Source organism: Choloepus didactylus, chromosome 27, assembly GCF_015220235.1.
Source record: "Choloepus didactylus isolate mChoDid1 chromosome 27, mChoDid1.pri, whole genome shotgun sequence".
NCBI lineage: Eukaryota > Metazoa > Chordata > Mammalia > Pilosa > Megalonychidae > Choloepus > Choloepus didactylus.
In genome coordinates, this window is record NC_051333.1 from 21,470,266 (window position 1) to 21,487,920 (window position 17,655).

The 17,655-nt window shown below is 55.3% G+C and overlaps 1 protein-coding gene across 2 annotated transcripts in view; it reads right to left on the reverse strand.

Annotated features, from left to right (window-relative positions):
- CHST8 (carbohydrate sulfotransferase 8) overlaps positions 1 to 14,507 on the reverse strand; it is a 142,549-nt gene extending 128,042 nt beyond the window's left edge. For both annotated transcript variants that reach the window (XM_037819885.1, XM_037819884.1), the window contains exon 1: positions 14,308 to 14,507. The gene's annotated coding sequence lies outside the window, so the exon portion shown is untranslated. The remainder of the gene's footprint in view (positions 1 to 14,307) is intronic.
- Positions 14,508 to 17,655: the final 3,148 nt, after the last annotated feature.

Sequence of the window (17,655 nt, forward strand, 5' to 3'; positions counted from 1 at the left end):
TAAAAAGCAACAAACATGCCCCTCCTTCATATATTAGATTGACAAGGATTAAGAAAACAAAGATTCCCAGAGCTGGTGTACATATGAGAAAAAAAAGGCATGCTTGTGCGCCACTGGTATAAAAGTAGGTAGGATCTTTCTGGAAGGTGATTTGTTGAGATATATTAAAAACCTTATACCATGCATATCCTTTGAGCCAATAATTCCACTTCTAGGAATTTATCCTGAAATTACACAAGGGTACACAGCAAGAATGCTCACTTCAACATTCTTTAAAATTGAAAACAAAAATGAAAACCACCAAAATGTCAAACAGGGAACTGGTTGTATAAATTATGATAAATTCATATGAAAGAATGCTGTGCAGGTGTCAAAAGTAGGATGGAAAACAGATCCATTACCATAGAAAGGCATTCATGGAACATAAAGTGATTAAACAGGTTAGATGCGGTATGCATAAAGATAATTGCATTTTTATAAACTGAATATAATTTATGAGTTTATGTATACAAAATGATACAAACATAAAACATCTCCTCCTGGTAACAATGTTACAGATCCAGGAGGCTGCACTGGGTAGTAAGACTTTTATTATCTTCTTCTTGCTCTTTCTGAGGCATTTCTGCAGGGAATTTCTAAGACTTGAGAAGGCGGAGGCAGGTTGCCGAGGTGAGGTCCCTCAGATATGGGGATGGGGGTGAGGGTCAGTCCCCTCTGCTGCCCATGTGCCCTGGTTGGGCAGGGCTGGGCTGGCCAGGACAGAGCCTCTCTCAGTGTCCCACCAGCAGCCTGGCGCTCCGGATACAAGAAGCCCCAGAAATGAGTTCTCGTCCCCTTCCCAGCAGATGGGGAGGTCCTGGGACAAAGACCACAGCCAGGCAGCTCTGCAGCCGTGGCCTGTGGTCTTGGCCACTGCTGTCCCTTCCCAGGGCTCTGTCCATCCAGTCAATGCAGGTTCCAAATTCCTCAAGCCCAGACTGAAACGCAGCCCAGAGACCTATTTTCTTTGTTCAGCATAGGGCTTTGGTTTTAGATTTTGAATTAGTCTCCAGAATTTAGAAGGGAAGAAACGGCATACAAAAACCTACCTGGTCTTGAAGATTGGGGACACCTGGCCCCCTGGGTACTGTCCCTCGCTGCACTGACAGCTGGAGCCAAGTCCCATGGAGGGGCCCGTGTCCCAGGACTCCCAGGTTGATGAAGCTCTCTCTCCCCACATTACCAGTGAGCGAGAGTGGCTGGGTACCAGGTCCCCTCTTCCCTCCCACCCCCAGCCATGATAACCACTGCCCACATCCCAACACCCCCAGCCCTTCTCTGCGCTGCCCCTTTGGGACACCAGGGTTTCCTTTGCAGAAAATCCCTCCAAGCCGGCTGCCACCCAGAGCCAGGGAGCGGAGGGGTCACGGGGGAATCCTCTGTCCCTCCTACTGCTCACCCTGCCCAGGGGCACCCGGACTGAGGCCAAGCACCCAGTCAGCACCTCATCCCTGGATTCAAGAAAGGAACACGGAGCAGAAAGAACAATCCTGAGCCTGGGCGGCTCTGATGCCAAGAGAGGAATACCTTAGTGGACAACCGACTTAGGAACACGGAAATCCCTCAGAGCTGGGCCTTGGGATGGTTTTCTAGAAACTCCCAGGTGGAGCCTTGGGGACAGAAGGCTAATACTGAGGGCTCCGGGGAGAGACCCCCCATAAGGAAGTGAGGAGGGCAGGAGCGGACAGAGGGGAAGCCGGTCCCATAGGGTGCTCGGGAACTGGGACAGTCCTCCAGAGTGGCCCAAATTGAGGCACGGGGGTGGGGCCTTTGCACCCCCACATTAGCCAGCCCTTGGCTGAAGGGTGGACACAGCTTTGGGTGAGGAGTTTCCCCAAGGCCAGGGGCAGTCAGTTTTCGTGGGGGGCACCGCTGGGAGGCCAGGAGCGGACACTCCCAGCAGCCCGGATGGGCCTGGGCTGTGAAGAAGGTCTGAGCTGAGCACCTCCAGGTGCGCTCTGTACCCGGGAGTTATCGGGGCACGTTGTAGGGGAGCAGGGCCAGCCTGAACGCACAAAGGACACTGAGAGACGGGGGTTCCCAAGAACCCTCTCCCACGGGGACACTTCCTAGGCAAGGCCACAGAGGCAGGGCTGGGAATGAGCGGAGAGTGCTAGAAACTCAGTCACATCCCCGTCATTTATTTGAAACAGAACATTAATTCTGTCATTAGAATCCATTTCAATTTTGTAATAACACAAAAAGTTAAGAGTCTAATTTATTCATACAAATCTTGTTAGCATCCAATTTCCACATAATGTAACATAGTCCTTAAAAAGCTGACAAAGCTGGAGAAATTAAAAACATTAAAAAGACATGCAGGGTGGTAGCGATGGTGGTACAACATCGTGAACGTAATTAACGGCACTGAATAATAGATTTGAATGTGGTCGAAAGGGGAAATTTTAGGTTGCCTATATGTTACTAGAATAAAAATTAAAATTAAAAAAAAAAAAATGCTGTCCATGGGCTCAAGGTGAGTGGGGACACCAGGGCTGGGCAGCGGCTCCTGAAAGGGCTGGAAACTTGAAACAAGAACCGACAGATGCTGAGGGCCACTCAAGGAGCTCTGGCTCCTATCTCGTCCCAGACGTTCCCCCAAGGCTGTGTAGGGGGGCCCCCTGTCCCACCTCCGCCCCCCACCCCCCACGCTGTCTCAGCTCGTGTCCCTGCCCTTCCGGCTCCACACACAGCTCCTGGCACTTTCCTCAGCAAATTTTCATCCTCAAGAGCCCGAAACCCCTCTTAATTACACGTCTGCGGTGTTTGCATTAGACGGCTGTCACCCTGTAATTTACTCGTACACGGGTTTTAATTGTACATTAATCTTTCCTACACGCCACTCTTCTGCTAGAATCTGTAACAGCAGCAGTTTGGACCATTTTGTTTATTCCTCAACCAAAAATAGCTGATGAATGTAATTGCACATTGTCCCTCCCCCTTCTTTTCCAAGAATTACCTGCTGGGTGCTGGGGCTGGAGAGAGGAGCCTGTCACCTGGAAGCCACCTTTAAGCACAATATTTGGCTGCTTCGTGGCTCACATAAATTGTAGAGGAAAGGTCAGCAGCAACAAGCAATCTTCCAATTACCTGCCACGTGCTCTCTGGGTGCCCCTGTTTGCATCCTTTCTCTCCAGCTCCAGCCAGATGGGTGCTGCAAGCGCTCGCCGGGGGAGCGCTCTCCCAACCTCACAAAGGGATGGAGGGCAATGTGCGAGTCTAAGAAATCCAGCAGTCTTGAAGGTCCAAGGTCACTGGGAGAACCAGGAAGGAGAACTATAAATCACAAAGTCCTGGACAGCTGCCAGGGCCCCAGGAAGCTACATTTAGCATATCATCCTCCCAGCGGTGAAACCTTAACTCCTTTTCCTACGGAATTTGAATGGAATCTGCTACAGGAACAGTGTGATTGAAATATCACCAATCGGCTTTTCCTGACAACTCTGCAATAGATTGCCATTGCGAGAGGGTGGGTGGGCAGGCACCGGAGGGGTGGGAGGGGGCTGCTGCATTCTCCAGCTGGCCGAGATGGCGGTGAGGGAGCCCCATACAATATTTATGAAACCCTGATGAAGCCCTACGCTGGAGATGAGCTGATATCATAACACAGATTTCAAAAACGCCTTGACATTTGCCCAGGATCAAATTTCCCCTTGCGAAAGCCCACGAGGCCCTGCGCTGACAGCGGGCCGTACGCGTTCCCCCTCCCTCCGACCCCCCACCCCCTTCTTCATTTATACCCGGGTAATTAAACCTGGGATCAGGAAAGCAGGAGGATTAGAGGGGTATAGACAATAGAATGATACCGCCAAGTCCTCTTTTCCTTTGCAGAGAATCTTAGCTGCATTTTTCAGTGATGAAAGACAGGAGTTTTGATAATTTTTATTGTTAAACACTTTCTAACGTGCAAAACAAAGCTCTGGTGATGACCTAACCGACGAGGCTTCTGATATGGTATTTGGATGAGGAGAATGCCTTACAGACACTCGGCGATGATCCATCAGGCGTCAACCCATGAATCAAAAACAAAGCAGGAAGTGTATTTCCTTGGAGTAGAGGGTCTCGTTTAGGTTCAGGTTTTGACTCCCTTTAGGGAGCCCTTGGAGACAGAAAGCCCTCAGGATCCCGGAGGAGACACTGATTTGGGAGATACAGGAGACCAACATTTCCAAAATGGTCCCTGGCCACATCTCCATCCCTTAAGGCTCCTTCTCCCACCTCCGCCCATGTCTACTAGAGACAAAGACTCCCTGTGCCTGTCCACTGAGACGAGAAATACTGTGTGGGATCCAGGCCTGAAGTTCCCAGAGATTGTTTACGATTAAACAGCCAAGGCGATTTAGGTGGGTTTTGATAAACATTTACTGGTCCGCATCCTAAGAGAAGAACACTTGTAAAGCATGCATCTTTATGAGCTGTCCGCCCATAAACCTTGCTCGAAAGGTCCGTGCTTAATGTTGGTTTGGCAGTAAATTGGCGCGATGCACAGATCTGCTGCATCGTATTAGCATCGACCCATAAACGTTACTGAATGATTCCTCAAATCTGCCACGTCTTCAAATCAATTTTGGAGAAAGTGTCAGGGCTTTTTAAAAAAACTTTGATAAACCTCTCATATTAGTTATCACAGAAGAGAATAAACCTTTCTAATCTGCCTTTCTACAAAAAAAAAAAAAAAAAGGTGTTGTTTTTCCCATACTGCTTTTAGCTTTTCCGTCTTTACGGGCCCGCCTCCACACACACCACAGAAACAATGTGTGTGTCATGGATTTGTTTGCTGCCCTAGTTTAGTGATGGGTGTTTTGCTCACACTGCCCCTGCCCCATGGTCCCAAAGCTTGGAGAAAATTTCTGCTTGCACAGGGGTCAAGTTCTCGCCCCTGGCCTTTGACATGCAGCCCCAAGCCTGCCTCCTCCAGGAAGCCTTCCATATCTCTTCATCAAACCCTGATCACTGCTCCATGCCCTTGTGGGCTGGCTCAACTAGAGAGTGGTCTCCAGGTGCTCGGTGAAACTCCTCCTCTTTGGACTTCACGCTACTGACCATCAGGGGCAGGGCTCATACTGAGCAGTCCAAGAATTGTTGGCTGCCCCCTCCCTGTCTTTCGAGGGCCAGCTTAGGCCCCCTTCCTCCAGGAACCCTCTCGCCCCAGCCAGATTCCCTTGCTCTCCCTCTCCAACCCCACTGTGGCATGAGAGGTGTGTGTGAATCTGTCTCTCTCCCCTCGGGACAATCCCTGGGTCTCGAACCCACACACAGAGCAGAGCCTCGATTTGAACTCGCAGGGTCTAACTCAGAGCTCTCATCTCCCAGGCTGTGCTGCTTCCCAAGTAACTGTGTCAGACTTAAGGAGAAGGGGGACTAGCCACCCTAAAAGAAAGCAGGTTTTATGGTGGCTCCCACTGAAATGGTGATGGGGCAGGATTGGATCAGTTGGGAAAATAGACGTGGCCCCTTTGCCTTCCCTTGACCAGGGGGTATGTCATCTGTGAAAAGGTGGTGTTGAACAAGCTGGGGAGGCTGCATGGAGCAGGGGCGAGGTGCTGCAACTCAGGAGGGGCTTCAGGCTTTTCCAGAGGGACCCAACAAATAGATAAACCCATCAGGAATGAGGTCACGCCCAACCTACACGGCCAGCGCCAAGAGCACTGGGATGAGGAAACAGGAGCTGAGTGTGGCTGCTGGAGGCCCCCAGGCAGCTGGCTTTGGAAAGGGGTGAGGGCCTTCTGGGGAACAGGGTACCAGCACGGGACACCTCGCAGGGACTGAAAGCCCGACTTCCAGAACCCTCCCCACCAGTCACGAACAAATCCCAGTCCGGTCAGCCGGGATGGGAGAAGAGAAAGAAGCCAATGGATGGTCCTTCACCATGTGATCCCAGTAAGAATTTGTGGAGCCCCACTCTGCCGCACCAGCACCTGTTCAAGGTGCTGGGGATACAGCAGTGAACACGACAGACAGGGCAGCCTCGATGCTTGTGAAATTCGTGAAGGAAAAGAAAGACATCTAAATATCCTACTTGTCGAGCCCCAGAGACATCAAAAGGTCATGGTGCTCTCTGGTGATTTGGGAGACCAGGGTGAGGCCCAGCGTCTACATCTCTGACCAGCTCTCCAGGTGATTCTGCTGCAGGTGGCCTGATCCCCAGCCTCACCCAGAGAAATGTCCGTCGAGCCTGTCCCTCACCTTCCAGCACAGCAGATTCAAACCCACCCAGAAGAAGGTATCACAAGCACCTGCAGACTTTCAAGGGCATAGAAGTGAATTTTTAAATTTGTTGAATAATATTCTCCAGTTCAAAATACCCTTGGCAAAAAAAAAAAAAACAAACAAAAAAACAAAACACTGCATTAGTCATATGGGAAATAAAATGAAAACCACAATGTGATATGTCTACATAGTCACAATGGCTAAAAGGAACAAGACTGAAACGCAGAGTGTTGGGAAGGGTGTGGAGCAACTGGAACGCTCCATCTGAACTGGTGGGGGATGAATTAGTACAACCAGTGGAGAACACTCTTGGCTGTCCCCACAAAAGATGAACATATGCACAGCCCGGGAGCCAGCGACTCTCTCCTCCATACGCACCTGCCAGAAATGCATGCAAATGCCCGGGACAAACACGCAAGGAAGTGCTTGGCCATACTGTTCATAAGAGCTCCAAACTCTAAACGACCCGAATGCCCATCAACAGGGGAAATGAGAAAGTGGGGTGCATTCGCATAACGGAATCTTGTACATTAAAAAGAATGAGAAAGCTACAACTACTCACGCCAATGTGGATGAATTTCACAAACATGATGATAAGATACAAAGGTGTGCCTGCAGTCTGTTTCCACTTACATCAGGTTTAGAACAAGGACAACCATCTGTGGCATTAGAAGTAGGATCAGAATTCCCCTGGTGGGGGGACTATGGGTGCTCAGTTCACAGGTGTGTTTGGTTGGTGGATATTCTGGGATGATCCGTGCACTTTTCGGTATGCGTGTTGTACTTAGAATTAAAAGTTTAAAATGTCCTGTAGTGAATGCAGGACAGGGAGGCAGTTATCAACGGGAAACTATTTAGGGAAAGCAGGAACTGGCCACCTGCCCCCAAGCCTTTGTCAAAAACATGGCCCTTGCCAACATGAATCCCTGCATCTGAGATGGAGAGGAACTGGGCCTTGGCTAAGAAGCCAAACACAGGGGGTTGGCAATAATAATAATAATAATAGGGCTGCCATTTACTGTGGGCATGAGGGCTCCATGAGGTGGGTTCCATTGTTATCCTCATCGCAAAGATGGGGAAACTGAGTCCCCAGCTCACACAGCAGCCAGGCAGTGAAGCTGGGATTTGAACCGAGGCAGGCTGCTGCCAGGCGCTGGCTTCTATCACATCCCAGAGGCAGCTTCAGGGGGTGCAGTGGGGGTACAGCCGGTTGGCAGGGCTGTCCACTGACACTTGAATTCATGGAAGAGAGAACTCAGAAGAATTGAATAGGCATAGACTGTGCTTTCATGGGATGAACGGTCTTGAAGTTAAATTTGCAGATGAGGCCAACCTTCCTGAGTTTAGATAACAACAGTGGAAATGGAGACCCAAAACTTGAGCGGAAAAGAGCAAGATGGACCCACGTTGGAAAAATGCAATTTACCATGCACACCAAGGCAATAATCCGTGCTAAATGATTTTTGTGAGAAAAAAGGCATGTGGGCAGCTGCTGTGCAGGCACAGGGGTGGCACTGACCAGCTGAGAGCGGGCAGCCTCTGGACCAGTTGGCAGACTTCACTCCCCAAACATGACGATAGTGGGCAGGGGGCACCCAGGTCGGGTTGCAAGGCTTGACCAGAGGCCCCCACATCCTATGCCATGCCCAGCCCTGCAGCAGCCTCTGCCAAAAAGATCCAAATAAGATGTGGGGAAAGCTGAGGGAGACGTCAAGGAAAACTCAGAAGAAGTAGCACTCAAGTTGGACCCAGATGTGTATAGGAAAGGGGGTAGGAAAGAGTATTCCTGGAAGAGAGGCGCACACATGAAAAGAAAAAGATGTCGGAAGGAGCCCAGAACACTGGCCTCAGCAAGCCAGAGGCTGGTTGCATCACCCACTGTCTCAACCAGTGTAGACAGAGAGTCTGAATCATGAACTGGATTCACCCAGTAAGGACAGAGTGCCTTGCATCACACTCTGGGCTCAACTACCCCAGCTCGGGACTATGCCAATGTCTGAGCAAAGCCAGGGCCTGACCTGAACTGAGATGCCAATGCCAGAGAGTAGGCAGGCCCTGACTAAATGAAGGAAGGTTCTAGTGCTCATATCCTAGGCTCAACCAGTGTGGAGAGACTGCACGGTTTAGCTCACTCTGCCTCCAAACAGTCACTGAGCCCCTTCTCCAGGCTGAGCTCCTTATGGCCAACACAGTCAGAAGAAAGCAGGACTTGCTCCAGCAGTGTGACCCATTTGTGTCCGTACCCCGTCCCCAGGGCCAGGTTCGAGGTCCTGCGCTTGGAAGGACCTGTCATCATTGGCTGGGTGCCTGGTCACTCCCTTCAAGCACAGGAAGAAAGTTCCAGCCTCTCAGGGCCGGATGAGGGTCCCAGATGAGTCAGCCCCTAAGAAGAGGCAGCCTCGAAAGTGGGGATGACTTGCCTGCCAAGTGTGATTCAGACTGTGCCTGGCGAGGGGCTGTTGACGGAGGGGCTCTCCCATCCTATCTTCCCACTGATGAGCATCTGGCCATGCCCAGAGGGCATTGGGGGTCACAGTGACAAAGGCAGCAGCCAGAACCGAAGGACCAGCCCAGACCAGCAAGGCCAGTCTGGCAAGACCGCCCCTCACCAGGCAGAGAGGCCTGGGGGGGCCGAGAGGTACATCTGTGCCTCCTAGAATCCTCTCCTTGGCTCTCGTCCCTCCCATCCCCAAATCTGGCCATAGCCAGGGAGGAGCTGGCTCAGGCCCAGGCAGAGTGAGGACAAGGTGACAGCGACCTGGGCTGTTGCCTGCAGCTCAGCGGCCACTTGGCTTGGGGCCCACAGCCAGCAGCGTGGGCACAACAGAAGTGGGGTGATTCACAGATCTACCACACCACTCCCAGCCCAGCTCTGGGAGACAGAGCCTGGTGGACCCAGCGATGTGCACGGGGAGCCGGGGTCTGAGCTGAGCTGCAGACAGCCACAGGGAGACTCCCCAACCCCCGAGAGAGTTTGGGAGCTCAGAGCCCTGGGCAGAGCTCCTCGCAGAGGGCAGAGGGACAGACTGGCTCCCATGGGAGGGGAAGGGCACTAGGTAGTTCTCTCTGGGCAGGCACTTGCCAGCTGTCAGGACAGAGCCAGGTGAATCGCAGGTGGACGAAACATAGGCCAGGCTGTATCTGCCCAGCAGGCCCTGTGGGCAACCAGCCCAGGGGACAGTGGGTGTCAGGGTTGGGGCAAGCAGCCAGCGTGAAGGGGGCTGAGGGCCCCAGGGCCCAGGCCAGAAAGGAGTAAGCAGGAGGCAGCACCTCGCTCCACTCCCCCGAGGAAGGTCGCCCTGAACGAGCCCGGCCCAGCTGGGAGGTGGAAGCAAAAAGGAGGAAGGGACCAAAGGTGTGGCCCCGTGCCACCTGCCCTCACCAGGGTGCACTGAGTGCCTGCCGCGTGCTAGGGCTAAACGGTGAACCCACGGAGAAAGGCAGCAGAAGGTCCAAGGGCTGGAAAGGAGGCTTGAAGGGGGTTGGCCAGGTGGGCGGGGGGAGCAGGGCAGGACCACCCAAGTAGCCCCCCACCCAGCACCCTAGTCTTTGGAGGATGTAGCCCAACCAGAATGCACGGGAGGTTGGGGCTCTTTGTCCAGGGGGTGGTTGGGGGACTGTGTCTCTGGAAACAGACAGCTCCCCAGTGGCACTCCATAAATCACAGCCCCACCCACCCTCACCTTATCCAGCACCAAATCCCGTGGGATTTGTGTCCATCTGCGTGCGCCCCCTGCTGCCTGAGCTAATGTAGCTCCCTCCTTACTGGTCTCCTTCCTCTGCAGCAGCTTGTAGGATCAAGTCCCAAATCCCTCCGGGCCTCCACAGCCCCACCCAGCTGGGACTCCACCTGCGTCTCTCCAGCCACCCTCTCCCCTCCACTGTGCTGGCCACAGGGCCTTCCCGCAGCCCCCCACCGCCCCTCCAGCTCCCGTCTCTCGCTCCACATTAGGTGGGAGGACCCCTGATCTCTGCAGAGCTCCTGCCCCTGCCGGAACTCTCCCTCCCTGCCCCCCTCAGCTCAGCTCCAGCTCCAGCTCCTGCTGCTCTCAGCTCGGGCGGGCACCTCCTCTGGGAGGTCCTCCTGACCCTGCAGGCCTGGTCAGATTACTCTATCTCATAACAAGCCAGACAACCCTTCGTGTATGTCACAGCCCAGAATCATGCACTAATTTGTTATCTTTTTTATTAATGTCTTTGCCTGGCACAGGATGAAGCAGTGACGGACAACTCTCTCCCACCAGACGACAAACCGCACAAGGGCAGGGGCCACACTGGGTCCCGCTCATCTCACGTCCCCAGAGCCCAGCACAGTGACTGACACCTAATACATGCAACAAGCTTGTGTGGATGGCACTGGGAGTTCGTGGGATGGAGAGCTGTTTGGCTCCAGGTTTCAACCTTGACGATTTTAATTTAGTTCAAAAAAAGTGTCGCTCACCAGGACTGGCCCTGGCCGTGGCTGGGCAGGGAAAGAGTGCCTCGCCTTTAGTCCCCAGCCACAAAAAGCACCGATTTCCCAGGAATGGTGGGGAGAGGGGTGCTGAGACCCAGGCCCAGGAGGACAGGCATGCAGAGATCTCTGACCTGCACACAGAGATCTCTGCCTTCCCAAAAGGTGTCGTTAGGGATAGAATTAGGGTTCTCCTTGGTGTCAACCCACCTGAACACAGGCTTCCCCATTCTGCCGGTGGCTGGGCTGCCTTAGTGGATTTCTAACCACCCAGGAGCCAGTCCAGCAGGCGCAGCCTACAGCCCTGTATCACAAATGACAGGAAGTTTCATACAGGGTAAAAGTCACAACTTTTTTTTCCATGACCAATCTATAGGTCTCATCTTCTGCCACAGTGATTTACCAACCATAGGGGTCACACATCCTTCAGCCAATAAGACATGAGACAGGGTCTCCGCGTCCCCTGCCACCTGAGCTAATGTAGCTCTATCTGTCCCTGGTTTCAGTGGCTGTCCAAGCCCATGGGTTTCCTCTGCTTTGGGGCAGCCTTTTCCCAGAAAGGAGAGAAGGGTGCTCTGGTCTCAAACGAGCCCCAGCTGTGGGTGCAGAGACAGGCCCAGAGAGCCCATTGCGGGCACCATACAGGCTGCCCCGCAATTTCCTGAGGCTCCAGGACATCAACACCACACACCCCCAATCCCTGTGTTTTTAAAATTTCCTGCTGTCCCACGGCAGGGTCCTATTGATCTCCTCGGGCCAGGACTACATAAATCTCTTTTTTATAACTCATTACCTTCTGATTCTTCACACAGTGTTAACTGAGTCTAATTGCCTCTGGTGCTCATTAAGGAGCTGCCATAATCTTCTGTCCACTTTCCTGCCCACAGGTTCTTTCCCTGTCCCACCTTGCTCCAACGTGGCTGCCATGCACAATTCAAGATTTTCCGAGCATCATGGAAGCAGCAGGTACAGCTAGGGCAAGGGTCTCAGACTCCAGGCCAGGCAGCAGGCAGGAGACAGAACAGTCTGCCAGGAAACTTGGCTAGGGCCACCCCTTCCCCCACCAGTGGGCAGCCCCCCTCAGCCACACTAGCACTCCAGCACCCATCCCAGTTTCCTCCAACCAGATGCATCAGCTAGCAGCAATAAAAGCTTTACCCACCCATCCTCTGTTCGATCAGCACAACCACAAAAAGCCTATCAGGCCGCTCCTGGCACAAAGTCGGAGGGGAAGCAGAGAAGCAGCCTGCACAATGTCTCCAATCAGGAGAGTCAGACTTTCCTCCTTTTAAGTGGACTGAAGGCAAATTCTGGGATGACCCCACCAGGCACATCCTCCCAAAACCCACATGACAAAAAAAGTAGTTACTGAATTTTCCTGGACTTACTACTTACATAAACAGAGATTTGAATAAATGTTTAAAAAATGAAATTCCCCTGATACTCTATAATCAGTAAATGTTCATTTTGGAAACACAGCAAATATGCCTGAAATTTCCCAAGTGATATTCTGGCTGCAAGATTAAAAAAGGCATCTCCAACAGCAGGCTGGGTCACAGGGAATCTCGCTCCAGTCCCAGTCCAGCAGAAGATACGCCAAGCCCAGGTCAGACAAGCCAGCGCCTCTCCCAGCCGGAGCCAGGGAAAATCAGAGGATGCTCATTTTGCCCTCTCAGGCAATTTACAAATGAGCCTCTGCACTGGCTGATTGATGTCTCTATATAAATAATTAATCCTTGACCTTGCTTTAAGAAAGCCTTGACTTTTAAATTTGGGGTCTTTTAAAAAATCAATACCTCCGGCGCATAATTCACTCTCGCAGAGTCAGAGTCCAAGTAAACAAATAAATGAGCAGTGCGATTTGTGTGTCCCAGGACAAATGGGCCTGGGGATGGCGTGGGGTCAGACTTTAAGGTTTGGGATGTACAAATGCTATTGGATTATTGATCATCCTATTGAGGCTCGGACTCTTCAGGATCTGAATTTCGAAACCTCCTGTGGGTCACTTCACAAGGTAAGTGTGCTGAATACTCTGGAATTTGCTTCTACTCCCCACCACACAGAAGATCTCAGACCCTGTCCTGCCTTTTGTGGTGGACTGTCTTGATTAAAAGGTTTCCTGCAGGGACCAGAGTGCCGACTCCTTCCTGTGGCTTCTCTGTCTTGCCTTTGGGACGACAGAGGATGGGCAGGAGAGGCCATCAGAGTTGGGAAAAATTAAAGAGGGCTGGGCCGCTCCAGCCCGGGAAGGAGGCTGCCCTGTCCCAGGGCAGGACTTAGGGGAAGTCCTCTCCCCTTCCCCCCTTCCCTCCCCCTCCCTCCCCCTCCCCCGGAGGTCAAGGGTCAAGGTGAACTCAAATCTGAGGAGTTACCCAAAGAAGGTGGGCTTGGTAGAAGGGCTTGTAAGCATCTCCAAGATGGAAAAGGAACTAGTCTGCTCCTCACCCCTCTCATGTCCCCTCCAGGGTCCACTCCAGAGCCGGCTAAAATCCCTGAGCTTGGCTGCCTGCCCCACGTGCTCTGCTGCCCCAGCCAAATCCTGGCCAAGCCAGCTTACAGAGGGCCGGGAGGCACATTCCCCTCAACAGTGCCAGTCAAGGCTGGAGTCCAGCTGGAAGGCGGCCAGGGACCCGGAGCCCGCCGATACTGGGGAGGCTGCGGGATAGGGAGCGGGTAGGAAGTCCGAGAATGAGCCCCATACTTCTCGGTGAGAACACAGAGCTGGGCAGCAAGTGCCCCACAGCCGAGAGCACTGCGGGGCGGCTGCGCGAGCCGGATCGGGGTTGCAGGGCCTGGATACTGGATGTACAGTGTAAGTCAGGGCGACAGGAGCCCCGAGCCGGGAAAAGGAGAGGGGTCATCTCGGACCCAGGCGCCAGCACCGCCGCGAACCGAGGGCGCGCCTTTGCCTGGCCCTGCCGGCCTGGGGCGCGGCCAGAGCTGGTGTGCAGGAACAAAAGCCAGCAGCTGGAGTTGCAGCCACCTCCAGAGTTCGGCCTGGTCCCGCGGCAACGCGGGTCCTTTCGCTGTCCACCGGAGGAGCCCGGGGCTACGACTCCCGCGTGCCTGCCACACGCAAGCACAAGACCTTCGCACGATCACTGACGCGCACACATTCGCTTCCAGCACAAAACAGGCCGGTGCCCCAGAGAGGCGCGGGGTTGGGAGCGCGCCAGGGAGGGCGGGAGCACCCCCGCTGCTTGGTAGGCAACCAACGCAGCCTCTGCCTCCCGGTCGCCGGTGCCCGCCACAAGCCGCCGCGGAGTCCCAATCCTGAGCGCGCGGGAAAGCCAGCTCCGGGAAGCGGGGTGGGGGTCCTTGGGGACCCACCGAGCCAGAGGGGCGGTAGCTCACAGACGCCAGGGCGGCGAGTGAAACCAAGGAGCGAAAGTCTAATTAAAGTTCCCGCAACTGGGTCCCCAAAGTGTGGCCGCATCTAAGCCCCGCGCTCCCCACCTCCGCCCGCGGCTTCCGACTTCTACCTCGCGCCGGGTCGGAGGTCGGCGCGCAGCGCAGTCCTAGGACCCCCTCCCCCGGCACCCCGATGGACCACGAGCCCAAGCAAGGCGAGGACACAGGTGGGGCGGCGGGCGCGGCGCACTTACCTGGCGCAGCCGGCGCTCTCGGTGCCGCGAGCGCCCCCAGCCCGGGCGCGGTCCTCCACGGCCGATCCTCCGCTCCGGGACGCTAGGAGGCAGGGAAGACCCCCGCTCCGGCTCGGGCCCGGTGCCTCCTGGTCTCGGAGTGGCGCCGGGTGCGGGCGGTGAGGGAGCGGCTGGGGCCGGCGGCCGGGGAGCGCGCAAGAGGGACAGGGCGCGGCGGCGCGTTCCTCCGCAGCCCCTGGCCCGGGTCGGCCCCCGGCCTCCGCCGCCGCTGCGCTGTCTTCCCTCCGCCCAGCACCGCCAGCGGACCCGGCTCGCGCGCCGGGAAGGCTCCCAGCGAAGTGCGAGCGAAGCCTCCGGCGAGGCTGGAAATAGCGCCGCGCCCGCCCGGCGCCCCGCCCCCGGCCCGGCCCCGCCCCGCGCTGGTGGCGGCGACGCGGGGGCCGGACCCGGCGGGGACCGTCCGGCGAGGGGATCGGCCCTCCCCGAAGCCCACCGGCGCCGCGCCCCGCGAAAGCTCTGCGGCTCCCGCGGCCCCGAGCTCGGAAGGAGCCGCCGCTGGGTGCGGTCGGGCGGCCGCGCGGAAGAGGAGGTGGGGAAGGGGCCGCGCCCGTTCCCGGCTCTTCTGAGAGCGGGACTCCCGGCTGACGCTGGGCTCCAGACCGCGGCCAGAGTGTCGTCCCTGTCTCGGTGGGTGGCACCCCGGAGCCGCCCCGGAGAAAGGACCAGGCTTCATGAGCGGGCGGTGGGAACAGCTAGAGGGGGCGCCCGCCCAGGACCCGGCGATGCAGGGGCGCGGGGGCCCGCGGAAGGCCGAGGACTGATCCCGTGGAAGATTTTGCGAGTCTCTAGGCCACGGCCTTGAGCAGCCTCGGGCCTCGGGGTCTGCATTAATTCCGAAATTTCTGGGGCTCTGGACTCTGCTGACATTGCCCTATAACCCAGGATCTCCCTTGAGAGTTTCACGTGAAGTCCGGATCAGGTCACCTGCCTGAGTTAGGAGGGGTGGTGGCGGAGGCCCTGCAGCCCCGTGGATAGCGTGGAGACGCCGGTCACGGCCACACCTCCCCAGGGCACTGCGGGCACCAGCACCAGGCCTGGGAGTCCCCTCCTGGTTCTTCCTGCAAAGAGCAGGAGGCAAGCAGGTAATGGCTGGGAAGGAAGGGCAGGCTGGCTGCTCCCAGGATCCAGGAGAAACTGTAACCACTCACCTCAGGCTTGAAGGGACACCCAGTATTCTTGCTTTCTTTTTTTTTTTTTTTAACCTGCCAAGAAGTCTTCAGTAAAATAAAGTGAAGGATGCTAGTCCCACTGTCCTTCCTGTTATCTGCTGGGCTGATCTGATTGGTCTGACTCCAGTGGGCTGGCCGAAGGGGCAGATGGAGCTGGGGAACCATGGCCCTTGTGTGACCAAGTGGGCTGGGGAGAGCCACTCCCGAGAAAGGCCTGGAGCTCCAGCACTAGGGCTCTGGCTAGTCCAAGAGGTATATTCAGACTGTTCAAAGCCACCCCAAGGACTATCTAGTGCCCCAGGTAAGCGCCGAGTACCCAAAGAAGGACCAGAAAAGGTGAGGAGATAAACGGAAGCATAGCAACACCAGCATGACCTTCTTTTATTTCTTGCAACAGCCCAGGGGCGCTATTATCCCCATTTTGCAGGTGAGGAAACTGAGGATGCCACCTGGCTGCTGGAGCACACAGATCTGTAAGATAGCAGAGCCAGGATCCGCACTGGGCTCTGATTACAAAGTGGAATACCTTGGGTGTTGGGGCTCCTTGTCCAGGCCCAGGACGCAGGACCCAGGCACTTCCAGTGGCTGCTGCGTTACTCATGTGGTCAGGGGTGAGGTGGTTTGTATATGGCTGAAATCTCCCTTCTCTGCCTCAGTCAGGTGCAGATCGGATGAGCTGAATCAAAGGGAGAAGGACAGAAGTGTCAGGAAGAAAGGGCAGTGGAATCCATATCCAACCCACGTCCAAAAGCTGTCAGAGCAGAGCAGGACAGAAGATGAGGGGGCACAGAAGGGGAGGGTGAAGTGAGCAGAAAGCTGCTTGTCTGACTAGCCCAGAGTGCACTGTGCATCCCACCCCTGGCTCCCTAGCCCCCCACCCCGCCCAGGGTTCTGGCCCCAGGGTAGTGGGGCGGCCGCTGAAGACCTCCAGCCTGCAGCCAGGCCTGGGCAGGACAGGCGACTCTGGTCACAGACGCCTGGTGGTCAAGAAAACCACTTCAGTGCCACGCACACTCCAGCGTGCAAATGCACGTGCATGCACATACACATGCCGAGCAGTGGGAAAAAGATGGGAGGAGGAGTTCCTATTCCCAGAGGAGCCGAGCTCCACAGCTGGGAAGAGGCTGTAACTCACCAGCACTGCCACTGAGCCGTCTACACTGGCTTGAGTGTGTCTATACCAGCTTTACCCAGACAAGGCGAGGAGCAAGTGGGACTACTCAGGAGTCTCAGCTGCCTGGAGCATCTGTGCGAAGCCGTCCTCCCGGGAAGGATGGTTTTTCCATTAGCTTTTCCAACTCTACTTATTAGCACTTATTTGCATTTAATATTCAGGCAGACACAGCTAGGAATCAACCATGCTGCATTCCTTCTGACACACTCCCCATTTTCAATTTTTTACTCCGATTTCCTTCTGGGTTTGAGAAACCCTTGGGGAAATCCCAGGGGGCCTGAGCCCCACACCCCCACCTCCGGCACCAACAAGCAATGAGTCTTCCTGCCCGAGATTTGCCAAGGGCCGCATGCCCTTTTTTGAAAGTCAGCCTTGGCCTCTGCAGAGGGGAGGAGGAGACGCGCAAATCCCCGGCGGGAAGCCCTGTGAGCTCGCTCGCGGTTTTTGATATGTGTGTCTCCACTGAAAGATTAGTGGCAAACTTCTCCCTTTGCATCCCAACTAAGGTAAAAAGGGATTTTCACTGGGTGGCACCGCGAGTCCACAAGCGCCGCTGCAGGAGGGGTGGCAGGTTCAGAGGCCAAGGGGCGACGGGGCGGGAGAGGGAGGAGGGCCCACCTGGCCTGGCCGCGGGCTGCAGGCACCCCCTCCCTCCACTGGCTCGGGGGGCCCTGGGCCACTCCTGCCAGGGACGGTTCTGCCTTTGGACAGGGGGCTGAAGGCAGCGCAGAGGGGATGCTGAGGCGTCTCAGATTGTAGTTGGTAAAGGGCAGGGGGAAGCCGGGGGGCAAGGCTGAGTCTGGAATCCTAAACCTGCCATTGTGTTGCCAGGAGGAGACCCAGAGGGCACACCTCCGCCATCTCCCTTCACCCTATGGGAGAAAGGAGAGAATAATGCAATGACCTCCCCAAGGGGCCAGCTGGGTGTCTAGCGTGTCTGCTAGC